Below are 6,217 nucleotides of genomic sequence, written 5' to 3' on the forward strand. Positions count from 1 at the left end.
CATTGTGCATCTCTTACTTTAAAAAGTAGATATGAGTCCTGCTTAGAAAACTACAGTGAAAAGGTATCTCAAAGGTAGCAGAGAAGACCTCAGAACTATTTGAATAAATGCTTTCCAATCTAGAAAATTGCCATTAAAACAGGTGAAATAATTATGCCAAAGAATGTGAGGTTGGGACACTCTTTTAATATTTCCATCTCTAATGGGTGTATTAACTGCCTCTTTTCTCTAGTCACTGTATTGTTACACCAAACCCCAGACAGGTGTGTAATGACACACTTGGTTTGCTTCTGCCTTTCTCACAAAGAGGCTGATCTTTCACTTTGTTTTTTAATCAGATTTAAACTTATGAATACAGTTCACTAATGGTTGGAGCATTAATTTTTAATTTGACATTAAAAAACCATACGTTGAATTAATTTCTTGTTGTTTTATCTATTCTTCAACATTAACTGATTTCTTTTGTGCTTGCTGCTTTCTGTTTGTAATATGCCCCCCTCCCCCATCTTCCTGGATGGACCTGCAGTAGCAGATGGTTTTGAGGGGGCAGAGGTGGGAGCCACAGGGCATCTCACTTTGTGTGTGCCTCATGCAGCATGGAAGTGTAGCTCCTTTGAGGTACCTCTCAGGGAGAGAGGTGAGTTAGTGTCTGCCGACTTGGAAATCTTTCATTTCTAAAGGACCTTTATTTTTGTTACCTGCTTCTTCTTTTCCCTTCATGATTAAACATCCAGGGATGCGATGCCACCACCCCAGGCACCCCAGGTGACTCCACCCCAGCCTGATTTTTGTGTCCTGCATACCAGCTCACCCTTCCTTTCATTTCCCATGGCCAAGGATCTGATGGGTTTTCTGTATCCCCCAGGAGGTGCAGTGCCTTCTGGGGGACTTTCATCTTTCCCATTCCCGGGCTCTGCTCCTGACCCTCTTCTCTGGCAAGGTTTCTGATGGCTTTGGCTTTGGCTTTCTTTCCTGTGATGGAGTTTAGAGTATGCTCTCTTTACTCATTGTGTTGTGAGCAAGGTTTGCTTCATAGGCTTGTCCAGTGCCATTGAATGTGGCCCCACTCTCAAAAGGGCCCCTTTGCTTGGGGTTTAATGCTCTATAGTCCTTGTTCTGCAGTGCTTAGTAATTTAATTCTTAGGCTTTCTGTTTTCCGAGTGAGGTCTGGTGGGAAAATGAAGATGTGCCAGGTCTGGAAGCCTCAGCTCACACATGGCCCTGTCTCCCCATCCCCTGCAGCTGCTGTCTCTGATTCCCCTGGGTGACTTCTCACCTGTTTGTGCCCAGTCCTGTCCAGCCACCCCGTAATTCTCTGGCTGGAGTGACGACCTGTTACATTGCAAGCAGAAGTCTGTGTACTGTGTTAGTCCTTCACAGCACCTGGGATCTAGAAGCAACAATGGGGTGGCTTAGAGTCCCAGCTGGACAGTGCCACAGTGTAATGAATGGGTGACTCATGAGCTCTTGTCTACTGCTGACCCAAGTGTAGAGCATATTCTGACACAAAAGTCACAGACCACTGTACTTTGGGGGCATGGGCCCTAGAAAGGGAAGATTGACTCCTCTGCCCCTGCCTATTTTCATTTTGGACTGTGCCCTGCCAGTTGTGTGGGCTGACCCTTGCTATACAGTTATGGTCAACAACTATGGGTAGTTTCATTTGCTCTCCTGGTTGATTTCTAAAGTTTTTTAAGATACTCAGATTTAGCATTTATCTCTTAGAAAACTGGAAGTACCTGATTTCCTTTAATTTGCTTTATTGTATTTTTTTCCACACATAAAAGCAATTATGTGTTTTTTTTGCCACAAAATGAACAACATCCATATGTACAAAGTAGAAGTCAATATTGTTTCCTCTTCTTCCCAAAGTGACCAAAATTTTCATCGGATATGTATGTGGTCTTTCCAAATTGTTTTCATGACCATGTAATGCATACACACACATGCATGCACACATGTGTGCCTACACACATTTATATATGAAAATACACATGCATAAGCTATGTGGAGTTATGGGGATGTAGCAGAAATGCTTAAATCTTAACAATATGAAAGTCTTTCTATTTCAGTACATATACACCCAACTCATACTTTTTAATAATACTTAGTACAGTTATTCTGTATCCATAGGCTTGGCATCTTTTATTTGTTCATCTCTTAAGGATATATATTTACATTGTTTCCGGTGTTGTAGTGCTATCTTCAGGAAGCAAATAATCCCTTATTGTTTATATCTAATGTTTTTGGTTTGTGATGATAAATTCCCATAATGGAAGTTCAAGGCTTAGCTAAGTATTACTTTCCAAAAAGATTGGAGACTCCTGCTCTCACCAGCAGAATATGAATGCCTATGTCCAACGCTGGAAATAATCAGTACTGTAAATTCTTGCTAGCATGAACATTGGAAAAAGAGACTTCTGGTCTTGATTTTCATTTTCTTAATTACTGTGAGATCAAGTATTTATCATATGCTTAATAGTTATTTGTATTTCCCTTCCTGTGAATTTCTTACCATGCACTGTGTTTTTCTATTGGAATATTTGTCTTTTTCTTATCAGTTTTAAAATTAGGGATATTGACCTCATCTGTCATCTATGTGGCAAGATTTTCCTCATTTACTATTTGTCATTTGACTTACTGCTGTTGTCTCCATAAAACCATTAACATTAAATGTGTCTGTTGTTTCCTTGTTAGTTATATGTTTCTTGACGTACTGAAGAAATTCTACTTCCCAGATTATAAAATAGTTTTAATTTTTTTATAATTAAAATATTGTAGTCTATATAATCTTTATTTTTTTACCTAATATAATTTTTGGGGTTTTTTGGATAGGTAATCGTAACCAGTATCATTTATGAAACAACTTATTTTATAAATTTTCCTATATTATTTTTCTTTGTATATTTGGATTTATTTCTAGATTTGCTAACCTGTTCTGCTGATAGATTTGTGTATTTTCATACAAAGGATATTGTTTTACTTCAAATGCTTGATTATTTTATCTAGTGGAGCAAATCTTCACTCACTATTGCTTATTTTGAAAAATTTTCCTGATAGTGTTAAGATAATCTTTTATATGAACATTAAAATAGTTACTTCTAATTTCTCTAAAAGCTCTGTTGACCTCTGATTGCAAGTTTTGTATTAAAGTTCAAATATTTAAAATATATGTATAATTTCCTTAGTGTTATAATTTCCTTTCTGGATTTTATAGGTTTTTTTTTCTCATTGAGTTTATTGGTACATTTAGGTATGCAGTAGAGTTACATTCATCATTGGGATCTTATATATAGGTATTGTTTATATTACGTGTGGAAATAGTTTTCTGTTTCTTCCAGGTTAGTGCTTGTGTAAACTATTAGTTTTCATGTGTTTATTTTATTTCTAGTCATTTTATTAAAAACTGATCCTCTATAGTTTTCAGTGTTGATGATGAAAAGTCTAATATATTCTAATCTTTCTTTTCTAGGTTAGCTGTTTCTTTCTTAATGAAAGTTTGTAAAACTTTCTCTTTATTTTGGTCATTCATGTTGTATTTTAACACAACATACCTAGTTAAAGCCAGGACAAGAAACTGTCTTTTTGGTGGGAGGGGTTGGGAGTTGACACAGGATCTTGCTGTATAGTTGAGGATGTGCTTGAATTCACTATGTAACCCAGGTTGGCCTCAAACTCATGGTGATCCTCCTTCCTCAGCCTCTGAAGTACTGAGATTACAGGTGGGTTTTGCTTTGTTTCGGTACCTGGGATCAAACTCAGGACCTTTCCTTGTGAGCTAAACCCATTTTACATTAACTGGTTTATAGTTTTATCCAAATGGCTGCATGACACTGGGGGTACTGTTTCCCACAGCCTCTTGGCTCTTTGCAGCAGTGGAAAGGTCTTAGCCAGTTCTGGGAATCTGACCTAGGAATCTGTGCCCAGTGGGGGCAGGATGGCTGCAGAAGACGATGAGGTGGAATAAGTAGTGGAGTGCATGGTGGGGTTCCTGCAAGGTCCTGACTGGTACATGCTCATCTTGGACTTCGTGGAGAAGAAATGTGAAGTTTTTGATGATGAAGAAGAAAGCAAATTGACCTATTTAGAGATTCATCAGGAGTATAAAGTACTAGTTGAAAAGTTGTTAGAGGTTACCTCAAAGAAATTGGAATTAATGAAGATCAGTTTCAAAGAGCATGCATTTCTCCTCTTGCAAAGACTCGAACATCACAGGCAATTTTGCATACTGCTTTGGCAGCAGAAGATTTTACTATCTTTAAAACTGATGGTCAAAAAAAACATTGAATGCAGCTGCAAGCCATTAGAATAATTCAAGAGAGACATGATGTATTACCTGACTGTTTAACTGAGGGTTCTGATGTGGTCAGTGACCTTGAACAGGAAGCGATGAAAATCCTGAGGGAAGTTCTTAGAAAATCAAAAGAGGAATATGACCTGGAAGAATAAAGGAAGAGGAAAAAACAGTTATCAGAGGCTAAAACAGAAGCCCTAGTGCACCCTAGAGAAGCTGCGGAAATAACTAACTCCCAAGGGGATGGCAAACATTTGGCATAGTCGCCTTCAGAAATTGAGGTCCATTTTGCTAATCCATCAGCACAACCCTTGGCAAGAAAGGCAAAAATGTCACCTGAAACATCCTCCCTCCCACAGAAAGGCCTGATCATTCCTAGTTTAGAACATACATGTACAGAAGGACCAATGGCAAATTTGTCAGTACTTGAACAGAAGAGCTGTGACAATGTGACAGTATCTTAAGCAGAAGAGAGATAAGTTGATGTCCATGAGACAGGATACAAGGAGTAAGCAGGTACAAAATTCAGAGGAGAAAGAAAAACCTACTGGGGAGGTAGAGGAAATGATGGAGAAGACATAAATGACAGCAGAGGAAAAGCAAACGTTATTAAAGAGATAAATGCTTTCAGAGAAACTTAAAGAAGTTATTAATAAGTAATTTAAAACAACCTAACAAAAGTCCAGATTTTCTTAAAAATAAATAATCCTTAAACAACAACAACAACAAACAACAAAAATCCCTGGCCTACAGGTGTGTGTCATCGTGCCCAACTCTAAAAATTTGTCTTTCTAAGAGAAGTTTTCTTTTATTATTTCTTCAGTTATGTGTTCTTTTTCTCCCTTAGAGTCACTGATTTTGCATTTTCAGTCTCCTAAGTTTATTTATTTTCACTTTTTTCTCATGTGTTTTGATAGATTTTTAAATGTGATCTTCTAGACTAGGAATCTACAAACTTCTTGCCAAAAGCCAGCCTGCTGTCAGTCTTTGTAAATAAAATTGCACTGGAACACAGCCAGCCCCATTTATAAATGTATTGTCTGTGGCTGATTTCCTGGAAGACTTGAGCAGGTTCAACAGAGACTGCATGTCCACAAAGTCAAAAATACTTGCTAGCTGGACCATCACAGAAAAATTTTCCAGATCCTCTTGCAGACTACTTATTTTGTTCTCAGGAGTGAAATACTCTCTTTCAGTTAGGTTATTGGATTTAAAAATGTTTACAAATCTTTTAGTTCAGAGTCTTTTTTTATGCTCTAATTGCATCACTTAGAGGATTTGCATCTCTTTGTCCTTTCATAATTTGCTTTAATCTCTTCTAGCAGTGAGACCTGATTGCAGTTCAGTCTTATTCTCTTAGAGGCCCAGCCTCCTTGCATGAATTGCAGGTTTTCTTCCTATCCCCTAGGTCGATGGCCTGAGCACCAACACAGTGAGGCTGTGGGGCACTCGGGAAGTTGTAGGGCAGAAGACCTGGCAGTCCCTGCCAAAGGCGATCCTTGGTCAAAACAAGAGAAAGAACCACCTATTCCAGTGATGACTAACAAAAGTCTTTATACTGCATTCTGACAATGCAATGGATGGGTGGAGTAGCCTTTCTAGTTTTAAAGGTAAGAGTTTCATTTCTTCAGATCCCACAGGATTATAGGGCCTGCATGCATAGAGGTTTTCATAGTAAGTGGAGAGATACAGCGCCTCCTACACTGAATATACATGTGCACATCCATGCACGTAGATGGGTGCCTTCTGCCTTCTTGGAAAAATAAGTACTGGTTCTGGATGGCATGTATCATGGATTAAAAGGCAAGACCTACTCAAAGAACTCAGCTGCCCTGTGTTTTCTGTGCCTCAGCAGAAGGTATGTTGTTATTTTGCAGATTTTAGAGTTCATGCGTAAGTTCGGAGATAGGGAGTTTGGGATCT

The 6,217-nt window shown here is 38.5% G+C and overlaps 1 pseudogene; it reads left to right on the forward strand.

The window, feature by feature from the left end:
- Positions 1-3,937: 3,937 nt before the first annotated feature.
- Positions 3,938-4,954, forward strand: LOC104858772 (annotated as a pseudogene).
- The last annotated feature ends 1,263 nt before the right edge of the window (positions 4,955-6,217 follow it).

This window comes from Fukomys damarensis, unplaced genomic scaffold (genome assembly GCF_012274545.1).
Source record: "Fukomys damarensis isolate Sample0158 unplaced genomic scaffold, DMR_v1.0_HiC HiC_scaffold_1, whole genome shotgun sequence".
NCBI classification, from domain to species: domain Eukaryota; kingdom Metazoa; phylum Chordata; class Mammalia; order Rodentia; family Bathyergidae; genus Fukomys; species Fukomys damarensis.